This window comes from Talpa europaea, assembly GCF_964194135.1.
Source record: "Talpa europaea genome assembly, chromosome: 1".
NCBI classification, from domain to species: Eukaryota; Metazoa; Chordata; class Mammalia; order Eulipotyphla; family Talpidae; genus Talpa; species Talpa europaea.
Window position 1 is genome coordinate 122,278,706 of NC_140073.1, and position 19,354 is coordinate 122,298,059.

The window sequence follows — 19,354 nt, forward strand, 5'->3', positions numbered from 1 at the left end:
GCCAACTTGACAACTTGGAATCCAAACCAGACTATCCTTTACTTCAAAGTATATTTCATATGTAATGGTAACAGTAAACTTGGGATGTAATATGATTTGATGACAAAAATAAAATATGGGCTATCTTAAGTGGAACTAAATGTTTTTGTGGTATTCTTGTTTGAAATAAAAATTTGCCAAGAGTTTGGTCAAAATTCACTGCTCCCACTAGTATGTTCTGTTTGAAGAAACAGCTTAATATTTTTAACATCAGAAAATCACTGAAAAAATAAACTATTTTATTTGATATTAGTTATAAATTAATATTATTTTTCTTTATCTAACTTGGAAAAATACTGGCTTGGTACAGAAAAGTCAGACAAATAATTGTTATTAGCAGACTGATTACTAGCAGATAGCATTTACATAAATTGGTAAAACATTTCTGCAGGTGGTTAAATATTTAATTTTTAACTACATTCTTAAAAACTCAAATGGTCTGATAAAAACATCGTTAAAACAGGAAGAAAATATTTTCTTAGCAAATAAACATTTTTATTGGATGTCTTCCTACTGAAAATATTTGGTTCAGACATCTGCTTTGAACTAATTTACAGACCAGCTTAAGCTTGTCTTCATGCATGCTGTCAGAGATACATTCATCCATTCTCTTCACAAAAATCTATAGGTACTTAGAGATTTAATACTAAGACTCTTCAATTATAAGACCATTTCTTATTCTTCTATTTCCAATTTCTAATATGGCACTTAAAATTCAAGGATTAAGGAAGTACTCAATAAACATCTGTCTCATATCTGTATTGTTAATTTTAATAATCAGTTGTGTCTGTAAAGCCAGGACAGAAAGGCTGTGACTTCATAGCAATTCAGTGAAATGACTTACTGAATACTATGACAGCATTACATTTTTCTTTCCTTTTTGGAAGGCAGCTATGCACCCTCCTATACCACCAATGCTTTCTCTTTCCATTTTGGTTGTTGCCATAATGACAACCAGTAATTGCATTTATTTTCATCTCCACGCAAATTCCAGCCTAAATTATTTCCTATCTTATCTTGAATAAAATTTTAAATTGGGTAAATTAAAAGTTCGTGTAGTTAATTCCTTCTTGCTCTTCATGGTAATCTCCATCTTTAAGAGCTGAGAAAAATCTTTAAAAATAAACCTGATCTTCAACAAGACTGAATTATATTTTTCCTAATTATTGCCTACCACAGGTTTAGTCTCACTTAGGTCTCCAAGAATGTATACTGATCAAAAATTATTTTCATATAGCCTGGAATGCCTTTCTGTGTGACTGAAACTATATTTCTTCTTTGCTTTTCTCTTTTCTATAAGATATGATTGAAAGTTATGGGTTGGGAGCTAGGAAATCTGATTCAATATCTCTGTCCAACATCTATTGCATCATTCATCCCTTATCTATTTCTTAGTTATTAGGTTTTACATGTGCATCAAATGAGTAAATTTACATTGTGAATCCTAGTTATAGTGTGAAACCATCACTATATAGAAAATAAGTTATAAAATTAACTTTTTTTTCTATTTGGTAGTCAATTAGTATAATTTGAAGGATATATATATTTTTATGAGACTTTACACAAAAAGACATTAAATATACCTAGTATATACATGAAAGATGACTCCATTTTTTTAAATTTTGCTGCTAAATATTTAAACGCTTAGGCAAAACCAAGTAATTAGACAACAATCTGATCATTAACAAATAAATGGCAATTGATTTTGAATCATCAAGAGAAATACATTTTGCTTGAATTACTCGTCACAAATATTTATAGTGATGTACCTATTATTCTACTATATGCAGAGCACTGCACCAGCATCTGACTTTCAAAACCCACCAGCATATGGGTTTTGATTTCAAGAAGCATATAAATAAGAGATGAATCATACATGTTAACAGGTGAAACTATGGATAAAACAATGGACATGCAAAAAAGGTTCTACTAAGTCCTAACTGTGTCATAGAAAAGAGAAATGGTATAGGTTAGACAGAAAGAACATAAATAGCTGGGATGATCAAAAATATTTTTGGTTATGATATGAAGGATTTCAATGTGTGAAGGAAAGGATGATATAAGTGAAGTCATGGAGGGAATGCAGGAAATGACTCTGCTCAGGTGTTCCTTCTCTGATGCCTTCTCTGACCTCCCATTTCAACCCTTCACCTCTCAGGCAGTAGGTGGTAGGGATACCTCCTAGTGCTCCCTAGTATCTTCTGTCTGCCTTCTTCACAGCACACACCACAAAGTATTGTCCATAATTTTTACTTGTCCCCATTAGAAGATTAGGTCCTTGAGTGCAAGAATAATATATTATTTATTTATCATCCAACAAAATGCCTGGTAAATAACAGGTACTCAGTAAATATTTGCTGAATTAATGAATAAATTAAGGGATTGAAAATAATTCTGAGGGGTAAACCCAACAAAGAGGATAAAAGATCTATTCAAGAATACTAGAATATATCATTAAAAGAAGTAGAAGGCACAAAGAAATTGAAAAATACTCCCTGCTCAGAGGTTGAAAGAATCAACATTGTTAAAATGGACATCCTACCCAAAGCAATGTACAGAGTCAAAGCAATCCCAATAAAAGTACCAATAGCATTATTCAAAGAACTGTAACAAACACTACTGAAATTCATATGGAATCACAAAAGACCCCAAATAGCCAAAGAAATGCTGACAAAAATAAAAAAGAATGGAGGTATCATTAATCCAGACTTCAAACCATATTATAAAGCCATAATAATTAAAACAGTCTGGTATAGGAACAAAAACAGTCACACAGACCAATGGAGTAGAATTGAGAGCCCAGAAATAAATCTACACCTAAATAGATAGTTAATCTATGACAAAGGAGCCAAGAACATACATTAGAACAAGAACAACCTCTTCAATAACTGATATTAGGAAAACTGGACAGCTGCACGCAAAAGAATCACATCATCCACAAAAATCAATTCAAAATAGATAAATGACTTGTATGTAAGACTTAAATACATAGTAAAACAGGCAAAACACTTAAGTGATGTCATTAGGGATCTGACCCCAACAACAAAGAAAACGAAAAGAACACAATAACTGTGACTGCATCAAACTAAAAAGCTTCTGCACAGTGGAAGAAACAATAACTAAAATGATAAGACACCCTACTGAATAGGAGAAAATATTTGCACACCATATATCTGACGAGGAACTGATATCAAAGACCTACAAGGAACTCATACAATTCATCAAAAAGAAAACAAGTAACCCAATCAAAAAAAATTGGCAGAAGAACTAAACAGACACTTCTCCACTGAAGACAAATGGACTGAAAGCAGGCACTTGAAAAAATGCTCATCATCACTTATTAGAGAAATACAAATTAATGCCACAATAAGATACCACTTCACACCTGTGAGAATTTTCCATATTGAAAGACCAGAACAAGTGTTGGTTAAGATACTGAGAAATAAGAACCCTTCTACATTGCCGGTAGGAAGGCAAACCAGTCCATCCTTTATAGAAAGCAGTGTGGAGGTGTCTCAAAATATTAAAAATGGATCTACCATAATACCCAGCAATTCCACTCCTAGGCATCTACCCAAAACATTCAAAAACATTTCAAAATTGAAAGAAACGTACACCTCCACATTTATTGCAGCACTATATTCAACAACCAAGTTATGGGAACAATCTAAGTGTTCCAAACCAGATGAGTGGATCAAGAAGATATGGAATAATGCTCAGCAATAAAAACAGATAAACTGCCATTTGCAGCAACATAGATGCTGCTGGAAGGGATAATGATAGGTGAAATAAATCAGAAGAAAGATAAGTAATGGATGGCACCACTAATATGTGGAATATAGAATAACTAAAATAAGAGTCAGAGGGCCCCCCCTGGTGGTGCAGCGGTTGAGCGCTGGGCTGCGAAGCTGCCGGCAGCCTCTGCAGCACCAGTTCAATCCCCGGCCACCGGCGAGGGTCCCACATGGCGCGCAGACCTCTCCTGCCGCCTGCTGCTCCCCTCAGCAGTGTATTTCGTCAGTCTGCCTGTTCTGTTCCCTGCTCTGGCTCTGGTGAATCCTCTCACCCTCCCGTGCTTCTGACTGTACCCAGTGCTTGTATAAATAAATAAAGAAATCTTTAAAAAAATAAATAAATAAACCAGTTTGCACTCCCCCCCAAAAAAAAAATTTAAAAAAAAAACAAGAGTCAGATAAAGACAAACTTAAAAATCAAATAACAATGATGTAAGAAAATAAATAACAAAAATAAATAAAAGTTTAAAACACATTCTTAAATTCTGGGGAAAAAAATACTATCCTTTGAAAGCTGACTACAGAACTAAAGCATCTGGAGGTGAAAGAGGGAGGGAGGGATTGAAAACCTACTCAGATCAGAACTAGGTTACAGCTGAAGGGTCAGTTTCAGTCTGGAGCTTCTGGGAGAGCAGTCTTCCTTAAGCTGATGGTGATTATAGATCCATCCCCGGCTCAAAAAGCTGCACCACTCAGGCTGGCATGTGCTCTTGGCCCTCTACAATAGCAACGTCCTTATCTTTTACCTCCCTGAACTCAACTCTATTGGTTGGATTCTTTGACCACCACTCCCAAGCTGACTCTTCAGCTCCAGTCATTCTGATTGGTAATGAGGCATCAACCAATACAAACACAGAAAGCACAGCATTCAAGATCAACATCTTGTGCCAGTGCTCTGCAAATTTCAATACTTAATATTGTTACAGCAGGACTGGGAAGGAATGTTGTTTAGCCTATCTATAGAAATAAATACAGAGCACCAAACAAAATGAGAAGCCAGAGTAATTCACCCCAATCAATGAGCCAAGACAAAATCCAAGAAAAAATATTGTCATACAACAGAACTAAGCAAACTACTGGAAGAAGACTTCAAAGCAATAGTCTTGATGCTCATTGAAATTAGGAGAACAATGGATTTAAAAAAAAAAAAAGAACTATAGCAAGGGCAGACAAAAAAAAGAAAACAACAAATCTGAATAGAAATCATAGAGATAGTAAATAGATCAACTCAGCAGTAGATGTAACAAGTCAGAGGACCATATTACCAACTTGGCAGACTGAGCAGCAGGAAGTATCCAAAAGATCATCAAAAATAAAGACTTATTTTAAAAAATTAAGATAGCATGAGACTTATGGAACAGCAACAAAAGGAACAACTTTTCTGTTAAAAATGAGGAGAGAAAGGGGGCAAAAATCTTACACATAAGATCAATGTAGCCAAGAGTTGGTTCTTTGACTAGATAAACCGATAAAAAAAATCTTTAGTTAGGTTCAGGAACAAAAAAATCAGAGAAAACTTTAATAAATTCAATCATAAATAAAAGAAAAGTTATGGCATGGCAGAAATATAAAGGATAACAGAAGATTATTATGCACACCTGTAGCCATATAAATTGCATAATCTAGAGAAATGGATGAATTTGTAGACTCATATAACCCTCCAATACTGAGTTGGAAAGAAACAGAAAACCTGGGGCCTTCCTGGTGGCCTATGGGTTATAAGTCTCAGTGCTATTACCTCTACAGCCTGAGTTTAATCCCTGGCCAGGAAGCTAACCCACAGATGGCACAGCAGACCTTTCCTGTCTCGCCCGCTGCTCCCTTGGCGGTGTATTTCAGTAAATGTGCCTGTTCTGCTCCCCACTGTTCTGTCTCTGGTGAATCCTCTCACCACCACCCCAACACCTCTGGCCCATACCCCCATTCTTCTAAAAAAGAAAAGAAAAGGAAACCTGAATAGACCAATTACCAGCAAGGAATTTGAAATATTAATCCAAAGTCTCCACAAAAACAAAAGCCCAGACCAGACTGCAATAATGAGTTCCACCAAGCCTTCAAAGGTAAATTCAAAAACTGAGGAAGAGAGAATGCTTCCAGATTTCATGAGGTGTTTTTTACTCTGATATCAAAGCAGACAAAAACATCACTAAATTCAGTACAGATGGATATTCTTGGTGGACACAGATAAAATAACCCTCAACAAAATCTTAGCAAGCTGAATATCAATATAATAGATTCAGTAGATTATTAGAAGTAAACAGTGTTTCCACGGCAAAGACACATCCATCAACTAGAAGGGTAAGGTCTAGGAAGGCACACACTAAATTCCGACCCCATCCAGCACAAAATACTTTGGGAACACTAAGTCTTATAGTGGTATATTGGTAATAATAAAACATAACACATGACACATTTACATATTTTCTAACTGGAAAGTTCAAAGTTAATCTGAGATACTCAGAATTTAATAACAGATAATTTTGATTTTCTTTCATAATCATCTCCTTTTTTCAACAATCTGGCAATTTTATGGTAAAGCCATTCACTGAAAAGCAGATGGCTTTCCACAGTTATAAGCTGGGAGGCGTGTTCCTTAAATGAACCATAGTTAAGGAAATAACTAGAAACTTGGATGAAAACTTCAAATTCTTATTTAAAACTATGGAACATATTACCTACAGAGTTTATGCATAATGTCTCAACCTACCAAAATGTGCATGAGGTGGTCCACAGTATTTGTGCACAACCTGGACCTATGTGAAGTAACTTTACATCAACATTCTATAGTCACAGATTTTCAAAGCAAAAAATGGCCCTGGATAATACATCATAGGTTTCACAGAGGAGGAATCTGAGGTTCAGAACATTTAAGTCACTTCCACAAAATCACCAAGTTGGTTCATGATAAGGCTACAATTAGAATGCAGATTTCCTGTGTCCTGGTCCAGTTTTAATTTAGAAGCTTTTCTTTAAAATCATTTTAACAATTCATTCATGATGGAAAGTAACAGTCTATTTAGTTGAGGCCCTCATCTCTTTAACTGCATGTTTCTCTCTGTACAAGCAGAGAGTCTTAAAATATACCAGAAAGTAGACAGGCTACTTAGAGATGATGGAACCTTTGTCTAAACACTTGGCTCGAATTGCTGTGACTATTTGTCACCAGTTTAAACTTCTAGCTCAAAGTCACCTTCTGACCCAAGGAAAGGGGATACCATGCTACAGACATTTAGAGCTTTACTTTGATTTTGAGACAGGCTTCCTGATGAGAGATGAATAGGGAAAAAGTAATAATAATAGTGATTTAGCTTTCTGCCAGGAAGCTACATTTTTGCTTGGAGAGAGACTAAAGTCTAATTATATTAGAAAAATCACATTTTGTTTTTCCATGTGTTCTGTTTATCCTCAAGTCAAAGCTTCTATTCTTATTTTTTCCTATTTAATTTCTATTTGGGGGGCTTTGGGAAGCTTCTATAGAGATACTTAAATAGGACATTTTATTTTCCTTAAGGTTTTAATTTGGGATAAAAAGAACCAACTTTGCTTTTTTTTCTTATCTATGAAGTCATATTCCTTTCGTGTATTAACTTTATCATTTATTTAAAAGCATTTATTTTGGAGTTAGCTAAATCTTCATTATGTTCTAGCCATGGCAAAATAACAGCACTATTCTTACATAGGACTTTTTAGCTGACATAATTCCACAGAAACATAAATTATTTGTTTTGAACCTATGAGATAGTAAAATAATGAAGTATTCCCCTGTTTTATAAATGTGGCGACTAAAGCTCCACCACATAATATTTATAGGGAATTTACAAGGAAAGAGTCAGGACTTTATACCAGACATGTGACTCAGGGCCCTGTTGAATGTTAAGTTGATAGAAGTTGAGTGAGCTCATACAACTCCTTCTCTTCATAAACCACCCAGGTGGAGGTGTATACTATCCCTCTCAAAAACACTGCCCAAGGGTTCAAATAAATCCACTTGACCAGTAAAGTATCAGGAAAGTAAACAGATGTTCTATGTATTGAGCATAGTTTACTTTTCTTGAACAACTCTACCTGGATTAAATGGGCAAACAATGGCCAAAATTATTATATTATAAAAAAATAATAAAATTAAAAAAGCATATGTAGCACCAAATTTGTGAAAGCATAACTTTCAGGCATTTACTGGCTTACATTTCCTGACCTGCTTTGTAAATAATCAAAGTTGTATATAAGTCTGGCCCAAGGGACACACATAAGATAAATAAAAATGGATTACTATTTCCTTATTGCCATTTCAGATCTCCCAATTAAACTTCTCCTTAAGCTCTCCTCCTACTCCCATTCTGCCCAATAGTCTAGGAGTCTCTGCTTCTCCAATCCTTTTCCCTATTAAAGGTAGGCTGATATGGTCTGTTATGGAGAAAACAATCTATAATGTCACAATCAGGAAATCCATCCTTAAAGTACTAATAATATCCACTTTTCTTCTAGGCCCATAAAATGCTATGAGTGTTAATTCTGTTTACAATATGCAAATGAAAAAGCCAAATTTGAAAGAGCAGTAACTTGCTTAGTCACAAACTTGCAAATGGTAAAGTGAGACTCTGGAAACACCTTCTTTGATACAACTAAATGGAAAAGGGCAAGTTTTAAATGTAGAAATTCATAACTATCCAAAGCTCTAAATGTAGAAAATGGTTGGACAACTGAAGGAATTTCCCAAAATCAAAAAAAAAAAAAAATCTCACTGTGGAACAATGCTCTACTCCTACTGCCTATAAGCTTGATTGACAGTATAAATGTTGAAATCCAAAGAATAGAGGTACAGTAATCTGATGGTGCTTATTTATTTATTTATTCTCAAATGACTGTTTTACAATAAAAAAGGCAGCATCATAAAACAAAAATTAAGAGATATCACAAGTTTCCCAAACCTCTATGAAATTCTTTAAATAAATCCCACAAGACAGAATAAAGGTATGGTTAAGAAGGCTCACAGCTTCAAGGCTTACTTTAAGGGTATTTCAATGAGATTACCTGAGAACTATTAATTGGTACCCTTGTGACTCTCCAGAGAACCCAACTTTCCATGCACATATGCTCTGCATATGATGTGCAATCACAGGGTTCTATCCTGAAGAAACTCAAAAGTTCTCTTCAGAGATAATGGGTATCCAGAGAGTAAATTTCCATTTTTATTTTCCTTAGGCAACCTCAATTTCTATTTGAATCGATTTGAGGTGATGCTAATGTCTTGAATGCAGACCCCTCTCTAGACAAGTACAGAATGTCCATCTGTGCTTCATCACCTCTAGTGTGAACCACAAAATCATCTGATACCAAGGTTTTCACCATAAGCCAAGATTGCAGCTGATTCTGGTGAAAAAACAAATATCTTAAAAGGCAAATTACCATAATATCTTAAATAAATACATGTCTTAAAAGACAAATTACCATATATTGAGTTCACATTAGAGAAGAATAATATTATTTAAAATTATGCATTTATCATTAACTGGAAAGAGCATGTGGAGTGTATTACTTCCCCATGGAGTCGGAGAGAAGAGGACACCACAGAAGTAACTTCTGACAGGAGGTCAGACTAGAAGAAAAAGTCTGGTATTTGAAGCAAAATTTGGGAAAGTGACATCCAGATGGAGCTGCATTATGAAACCTAATTCTGATGTGGAATCCTCAATGCCTTTCTTTCAAACAGAAAGGGAATTGAAAGCATATTTACCTAAAAAATTAAATTAAGATAAAATAAGTTAAGTCATCTAATTCAAAATTGTTTTCCTAGAACTGGACTGCTCATCCTCCTCGGACTTTAGCAACACTGCATCCAAGGAACATATGTGGAAGAGGCACAATGGAGCTAGATGAGGGTAGTTTCTCAAGTTTGTGAAACATATTCGTTTGTTGAAGATACCAAATTACAAAAGATACTATTTCAATTTCATTCCATCATCCTCCATGAACCCTAACACAAACATGATCATAGTAACTTTGAGTGCATCTATGATTTACCTCTATTAAAACTCTTATTTCCATTTTGTCTGAGTTTCTACACAAAAGAATTACTCCACCTATTTTTTTTTAATAAAACACATTCTAAGTACACTGAAATCTTCCCAAGCTACTGAGAACACCATTGGTTCTGGAAGTTATTAGTTGTTTCTCAACAAAAATCAGCTTACTTTTACTGCATTTATGAAGAAAAGCAGATGGCCTGAACGGTGATGCCTAATCTACTCAGTAAAGATTGAGATTTAAGGGGAAATGGTGAAGGGTGAGAAAGAAAAAGTGTTTCTTGGTTTGTTGTGTGTTTTGCTTTGTTTTTTAGCAACTTAAGGCTGCAGACAAACTCTCTGATAAAATCTAAGAGGTCTTCTACTTTTCTTCTTCAGAGAGCAAATAATAAGCATGTTAACTGCTACTTACGATAACTGAAAATATTAAATCTCTATAAATAAACTGCCACCCATATTTTTAGAATTCCATAATGAAAAGATCTAAAGCTGATGCTCACAGAACAGCCACACTTAATATCAAAGATTTAATTAAAGGAATTCATAGTTACAAATTATCTGGTAAAATTCCAAAGGCATACCTCTTTCCAAGTCAAATCCATCATTTTATTTAAGTTTTAAAAACTGAGAAGAAAGAAAATTGCAGTGAAGTAAGGAAAATATGAGTATGAATAATGTGCCCACATCCTACACCAGTTTCTACTTTCTGGAGTCAATTTCAGAAAACTCTCCTGGGAGTGAAGAAACCAGCAGCCTTTGGAAAATGAAGAGACTTATGTAAAGTCTGGGAAAAGATAGTCACTCCCTCCACTCTATCCAAACAGTCCTGGGAGCTGCCTTGTAAATCTCTGTGAGTAAAGCAACTCCTCTCATTCCAAATGTAACCTAGAGCAATGCAACATGGAAAATAAGTTTCCAATTTTTAATAGAGATTTTTATGACTATCATTTTCAGAAAATAAACTCTGAAACAGACAGGGCTGGTGCATAGGCATGAGGTAGCACTGAGGACATGGAATGGAGTGTGTCTTACACACTGGGAAAAATGTATGTGGCAGGGGTGTGAAATAGGAGGGGCAGTGATGCTTCAAGTCACATCATCATTAGAAAGTCCTCAATGGAAAGAAGTGTTTGGTTTTTTACTTTCTTTTGTTCTTTACAGTAGTGAACCTACAAAAATTCAACAATAAAGCATTTGAAAGAAGGTAATGACAGCATCAGATTTTATATATCAGAGTGGCAACAGAAGGGAGCTACATACATGTGGGCTTGAAGTGGTCATACAAGAGGCAAGGAGAGAAATGTATACACTACAGTGGTAATCCAGAGAGAGATAATGGAGGCCTGACCTAAGAAATTTGAAGTATATATGGAAAAGAGGCATATTTGAAAAATATTAACAGGTAAAATGGTAAAAATTAGTGACTAATTAGAATTTTGCTTGAATGACCAGGTAGGATAATGTTGTCATTAAGTGATAAGTAATACTTAAGAAAGATGACCCTGTGTGGGAGAGAAGAAAATGAGTTAAGTTTTGGACATACTGAACTTGAAGTGATTATGAGTTATCAGCATAAAGTTAAATATATAACCCTAAAGTTAATGTTCAAAGCCAGAGTTGAAGAGATTTGAGAATTACCACCATTTAGCTGTTAAACAAAACCCTGAATGTAAGATTCCTAGATGATCTAGGAAGAAAATATCTAGAAAGAACCAGTGAATTAATCCTCTGAGAAAATAAAATGCTAAGGGAAAAAGGAGGAGTTGTCCATTGAGGAAGCTAAGAGAGAAAGGTGGAGGGAAAACCTTCAGTCTTTCAGAATAATTGGAGCAGTCAATGGTGTCAAATAAAAGAGAAAGGTCTGATAAGATAAATGAAAGGAACCCACTGAAACATCATACACTTTAGTCTTGATCACATGACTGTGTTTAAGTGGAACAGAAGTGGGCAAAAGTCAGACTGCAGTGGGGTGAATGAAGGCAGGAAGACAGAGACACAAAATTGTACTGCTCCTTTAAAGCAGCTGTATTAAAATAAGAGAAGCTGGGGGTCCAACATAGGCCCTAGGAGAGAGGGAACTTGTTTACAGGTTAGGGGGAAAATACTCATAGAAAGGAAGTGTATGAAGTTATGGAAGAGAGGATGATTGATGAAGCAAGTTCCCCAAGGAGATGGAGGATAAACAATACAGAAGGAAAACAAATCCAGAAGTTTCTTCCAAACAATTTCAAAGGCTTGGTGAAAGTGAAAAATATATTACAAGGTTTTGTATATGTGGTGACTAAAATCAGGTTGCAATATCAACTTTCTGTGTCTCATTTAGGTGCTCTATAATTACATTCAGGTATGTTCCCAAATGAAATCCCATATGACAACATTTCAGATGAAGACCAAAGACTTAGTAAGGTAAAAGTACTCTGCAGATTATAAAACCACCAAATAGTGGAGCATGCACCGGAACTTGGGTGTTCTCTGAAAAAATGATGGTTGATATCACATAAGCTTACTTTTCTTACTTTCATGAAGGTGTATTGTTCTTACTAAAGTATAAAGGCCACAACAAGGCTAAAATGCTTATATTGCAAGAAACATTTCCACCAAGAATACAAGAATATAGTTTGATGTCATCTTGAAACTGAATTTGTAATTGTGATATAACAGAGACCCCAAAAAGAAAAAATAAAGAACTGAAAGACTGTCTTTCCTCCTCCAGGTCAAAACTTAAAAAAATAAAAATATAGCATATACTATTTCTTAACTTGAAAATTATACCAGAAAACAATAGGAACAATGTCCCATTAACTTATTTATATTGTTAACTTTAGCTGTCTGTTCTCATAGAAGACATGTGGGTAAGGAAATCTTGCTTTATAACACTCTTGCTTTAAATATTATATTCAGTACGATATGGAACAACCTTGATTTCTTTTAAAGGTGCAATTTTAAAGGTATCAATAAAATAAAAACATTAAGGCAGCCAATATGGTCGCAATTTATCAGACAAACTGTCCCCCATTAAAATCACAAAGCAGATTTTTTTAAGTACTGAAAATCACAAGTCATCAATCTTACATGAAATTTAAATGAAATACACATGAAATGTACATAGAAAGAAATGTAAAAGAAAACTGTATAGTCAGTGTCTTCCATTTCACTTTATATAAACTTGTGCAATTGTGCAAATTTATGACATATATAAATTAATAATTAACAATTTACTCTTTTCCTCTATCATTACTATATCCATTAGATGTCTTCAAATTTTTTAAATGTTATAATTTCAAAGCAAAAACACTAATTCATTTGTAAACATTTTGTCAATGTCATAAAAGGCCAAGTAATTATGTATGAATTATCCTTCAAGTAAAAGCAAACTGCTTGATTAAAACAGATTTCATTCTGTGGTCATGGATTAGCATGACTATAATCAAGTCCCAGTTCCTAAAACAAAATTTTCTCTGTTTTTGCTTCACACTCTGCATTATATGCATATCTAGCCACAGTGAATTTCAGCCTGCAGTGACAATGCTAAAAGTGTGAAGAATAAAAAGTAAGAGGGAAAATGAAAAACATATATTTACTTGAAATCTGTTTTAATCATGTGTTCTTTACATTGTAAAATCACTCACCTTAGCCACCATGAGGAGGATAAGGGTCTTGAGCTATTTTTCCACAATGATAGTGAATTCACAATGGTTTATCTACTAATTTTAATTAGGCATCCAAATAAGTGAAAAGAATTAGAATAGCAAGTTATTACCAAAGTCACAGTGTACAGATTCTGAACAAGAAGCCAACTGGTCCACATCAAGATCAAAAGAGTGTTAAATAAAGAGTTAATACAATAGTTCACCAATGTGAATCAGAATCACTCAAAGACCTTCCCAATTCCCACCCAAACTTATGAAACCAGGATATTTAGAGAGGAGGGAAGTCTAAAATCTATCTAGTAAACAAGAACTTCAGGCAGCTCAACACTCATCTGTGAATCACTCACCAAGTAACTTAAAGAGCCATTGCCAAAGTATACACTCTGTTTGTTAATATAAAAATTTCATTATATCAATAAGGCTATCAATCTATATATATGTATTTAAAGATACCCTTCAAAATAAAGCATCATTTAGTTTGGATAAAAATTATAGTTACTTCTAAATTTATATTTTTTTAAAAAAGATTTATTTATTTATGTACACAAGAACTGGGGTACAGGCCAGAGATGCAGGGGGTGAGAGGATGAACCAGAGACAGAGTAGGGAACAGAACAGGCAGACTGTCTGAAATACACTGCTAAGGGGAGCAGCGGGCAAGACAGGAGAGGTAGGCCGCACTATGTGGGTAGCATCCTGGCCGGGGATTGAACTCTTGCTGCAGTGGCTGCAGATAGCTTCATAGGCTGCATCTTAACCCCTCGCGCCACAAGGGAGGCCCTAAATTTATCTTAAGAGTATAAGAAAGCAACCATATATTTAAGTGGCATATAGTATTCTTAGCTTCATAAATCACTCAGAAGTAAACAATAATCAGAGTGCATTTCATCACTGAACTATCAATATATTCTGTCCATTGAAACTAGAGTATCTATTCTACTGAAAGTGGTTAACTCTTATGCTCATTGTGGTGAGAATTATAGCCTCCTCCTCATACCTATTCTCCCTTTGATAGCCTTCATAACAGAACGGATTTAGTAAATTGTTAGTCACCCACCTAAAAGATGACATTTCCTAGTTGCCCTTATAGTTTGGTTTGACCATATGACTAAATACTGGCCAACCACAACAGTAGTAAGTTGAAATGGCATGAAGACTTACTAGGCTCCATTTAAAAAAAAAAAAAAAAAAAAACCTTTGTCTCCCATCTTCTATCCAGATGCCTGGAATTCACATGTAATGGCTGGAGCTCCAGCAGCCATGTGGGAGCATAACATCAATAACATCAATGACTATACTCTAGCAGTAAGAGAATACAGTTAGAAATAAATTGAATTCTTGATGACTTTGTGAAGTCAATATACCAGACTTTTACTACGTAAGAGCTTCTTTTTAAAAAGAAAAAGCACCTCTTTTGTGTAAATTAAGACATTCTGCTGTTTGCAACTCAAACTAGATTAAAACACACATTTAGAAATTTATAATTCTTATGAACCAATATATCTTTCTTAATAGTAATGTGTTAAAACAAGTGAACAATATCTTAAACTATTTCCTTTAAAATTATTCCATTCAAGTATTGCTGAGTTTTAAACATCTGTTTTTTCATACTTGTATTTCAATGATGAGACAAATGGCAAGACATAACATAATGAAAGTGCAAATAAGTGAAAAGAATAATTAGAATAGCAAGTTGTTACCAAAGTTACAGTGTATAGACTGAGACCATGATAGACCAAGGAGTGTGAGTCCCTCATCTCTTAGTAATCAGAAGTTGGCTTGAGTCCAGGACATCAGTGTAAGGTGACAAGAGGGTTGTAAATTTATGATCCATGAGCTATATTTGGCACTCAGATATATTATATTTGGCTTCTGCAATACTTTCTGAAAATTTTAGTTTTGAATGATTTAAAGTGGGCATGGGTCTTCAGTTCTCCACAGGTCCCTCATTCCTGTTGATGTATAAATATTTGTTTGTTTCACTTTTATATTATGTGCCTGGCCTCTGAAAAGCACTGATATTTACAGTCTCTGGAAAGGAATATTGCTACACCCTTCCCTTTTTTCCATTGGTGCTCTATTGTTGATATCAGTTATTCAAATGAAATATTATTTTCTAAGATCAAGTATGTCCACTTATATATCTTACTGGGTGCTAACCCTTTTTAGGAGTATAAAAATTATCATAAATGTACAGGTATTTTCTCAAACAAAATAAATGGGAAACCTTCCAAAGTACTCCCCATCACACACACCCCCCCCATGAAAAGCTGATGCTGTCATCTTAACTCTAATTTTTATTACTTAACAGTTTCAAGAGAAGTTAACCCAATTTCCTTTCTCCTTTCAGTTCTTTAAATTTAAAAATTCACTTCATTTCTAAAAATTTAATGAGAACATAAATAATTTTGACCTAAAAGGCCTGAAGCTTTAATTAATTTAATCTCATCTTTTGTTAGTATTTCTATCAGGCAAGCACTATGTTTATGTTTCATATTTCCAGTAAATAACCACAGCCAATTAAGAATAACTATATCTTGAAAATTTGAAAAGAAAAAATAAAAGCTTGTAAAAATCTGCTCACACATGAATACATGTCTCTACATGTGCAAGAGGACATATTTATACACATGTAAATGCCACATTATATGACTTACATAAAATAGCTAAAAATGAAAAAAAAAGTTACATGTTTTGTATGTATGCCTGAGATTTCTTTTAATTTAAAGCTTTAACCTAAGCTTACTCTTCTCAAAATTTAAAATTATCTGGTGTTTCAAAATTCTGATACTTTCCATGAGTTTCTAACAAGCCTGAACAGGGAAAATAAAGTATTGCCAAGTAATCACACAATACCTCTTAAGCTAAAAAATATATAAATATAGTATGTTACATAACTCTGAATATACTTTCTGGAATGCTTGTCTGTATTCCCTTTAATTGGGGTCATGACTACTTTATTTTGCTATTGAATTTTTATCACATATATTCTCTTCAATTAAGTAATAAAGGTAACTTATTTTTTTACAATATGTATGCACGCAATTGCTCATTTTTATAAAACCTGATGTTTAGGATTCTGATTTTTATGCTGCTTGGTTGTGTTAGTGGAAGAGGAGCTAGTATAGAGTTGGGGGCTCTGTACCACGCACAGCATTCCTAACATTTCTATAGATTAATAGTAAGGAAAATTAAACACTGCTTTTTTTTTTTTCCAGAAAGACTTACAGAGTAATTATGAGTATTTGGTAAAGTCGTTTAACATATTGTCTATTCCATATACCCTGGAAACATTCCCTCATTTAGTCACATGTTCACTTATTTCTATACTTTATTAAAGTAAATTATTTATTTAAAATATAGTAACAAGGAAAGCTGTATTAACTGTGTTTTAAAGCTTGTTGGTTGTTTTGGTGGGGGAGGGGAGCCAATTGTTCCTTTTATAATCAGATTTTCTATTTCTACTATAACTTTATTTTTCTCCCCTTTTCTGGCTTTGACTTCCTATTCAATTATATTCTTAATGTTTCCAAACAATACATGCTTTTCACACCACTACAAAGAAACTCAAAAGTTTTTACCTGCTATAAATTGCCTTTTTTTTAAAACATAAAAAGTAACATTAAAACGTTCCATGATTTTAGAAAGTGCCCCCTCTATGGGACTTTGGACAGATTGTTAGATATTCATCCCCGATTCTGATTTCACTCTTTAATTATTTTTTATTTAGAACTGGTGGTCTCTAAATTAACTTTATGAACTTCTTTAGAGCAAAAATACAAAGAAGCAAATGTTGAAAAAATATATATACACATAAATGAGCATAAGTGCTCATATGTATATATATGTGTGTGTGTGTGTGTGTGTGTGTGTGTGTGTGAACAACAGTAACAGAAAAGTTTAATAGATGTGCTAAGTTTTGAAAGCTTAAGCTTGATGTTAAATAGCAATGAAAATCTAATAGTCCATTATGAAAGAAAACATGGTCATATTTGAAATTTCAGCCCTGGGAAATAAGGATTTAATAATCAGTGCAACCAATTTAAATATTCACTAATAGTATGTAACAGCCATACATTTTTTGCTTAACCATACCACACAACCCAACCCTAACACACCCAATGGCATAGGGAAAAACAATTGGTAGTCAGGCAATATTTGTCTTAAAATAAGGATAATATCCATATAAATGTTCCGTGATAAATAAATTATATAGAAGGCATGCAGATTTCCTGCCTTCCACCAACCAACAGGGAACCACCACTGTCCTGACAATACAGTCAGTAGGGTGGGAAAATACCAGTTTAAGAAATCTGGCTTCTATCAGCCTCTGTCATGGAGAAATAAATGAGACTGTTCTCAGCAAGCAAAAGTGACTTTAGGATCAAAACTGAAAATGGCAAAGTGAAGAGAAAAGAATAAGGAGTTAAAGACAAAGAAAAATCAGTTATTAGAGTGGCTGCAGAGATTTTTCTAAACAAAGAATTTTATGAAGCAGCTGAAGTTCGGTACAAAAAGACTCCACCCTATCCAGCTTCTGCTGTGACTTTTCCTTGCTCTAAAACTCCAGCCCGCAGAACAGAACTCCTTTAACTAAACGTGTTTTTACTTTTAAACTCCCCACTCTTCAAATTCAACAAAAAAGAATTATCTTAGCCTTTCCCAGAAATATTCATTAGTGCACTCTTTCCAACGGCAAGTAAGCAGCTTTGGATTTGCAAACATCCGGATTGTCTTCTGACCATTTCCCAGGTGCAAATCTGTCAGCCTCCTTCTCAGCTTCAAAACATAAACCCTTCTTCACGCTTTTCCCAAGACTTAACATTCCACCTATTTCCCAAACCATGCAATAAACATCACAAGCAAAGTAAACAGCAAACTCACCATCCTCGCCTTCTTCCTGGGCTTTTATTGAGACAAATTGCCCTAATAAAACAGTAAGAATGAGGAGAGGTCTTGCTTCCACCCAGTTTGCCATTATGTCTAAATATTAGACATGTGGATCCTCTTGGGAGTGAAAAGTAGATTCTAAGGTTATTGTAGCACCATGAAGTCAGCTGCGGGCTCTTCTTTCAGCACCAGCCCCAGGGCAGCCTCTGCAAACCCCCTTTTTCAGCACCAGCTCCAGCACCGTCTGCGAAAACTTTTTTCAAGCGATGCAGCTTTAAATAGGAAGAATGCTGCCTCCACTTCTTTTCCTGCCCCTTTTCAGCTTGTTCAGGCTCATAACCATCCAGTGTCTGCCAAGCAACAGTCTGATTGATGGTAAACAACCAAATCAGAACACGAGCCTCTGTGCCTTGAACTGTCCCTATTTCATTTATGTTTTAAACATAAATGGGGCTTAATTACAGAAACAATGTTTATTTCTCTTTCCTTTTTTTTTCAAAAAAAAAAAAAAAGCCTGTTAGAAGGAAAGAGTCCTATTTTCCCCTCACTAGCCCTTCCCCCAGACACACACTCAACTTTTTCCCTATAAGCTGAAAAAGACATTAGGGAGGAAATACAGCCTTTTAGCCTAGTTTTTGGCATCTAGGGAATTCAGAACTCTCTTGTCAAACTTTCAAAGGATGGATTTTAACCCTTTCTTTTGACTAAACAAGTATTCCTGTCCCTTTCTTAGATGCTGTTTCTTTTCCCAGACTCTGGAAGGGAACTATTAAAACTGTACCCAGGTAAAGTCCAAGTGAAGAAACTTATAGACAAATAAATTTGTGACATAAGATTCAAATTAAGAAGATAAATACTTTATCACTTCATATCTCTTGTTTGGAGGTTCACAACTGCAGGTCCCTCTTGCTCATAATTTTATTATGTAGAAAAATAGCTAGTGTAGAGGAATGGGAAG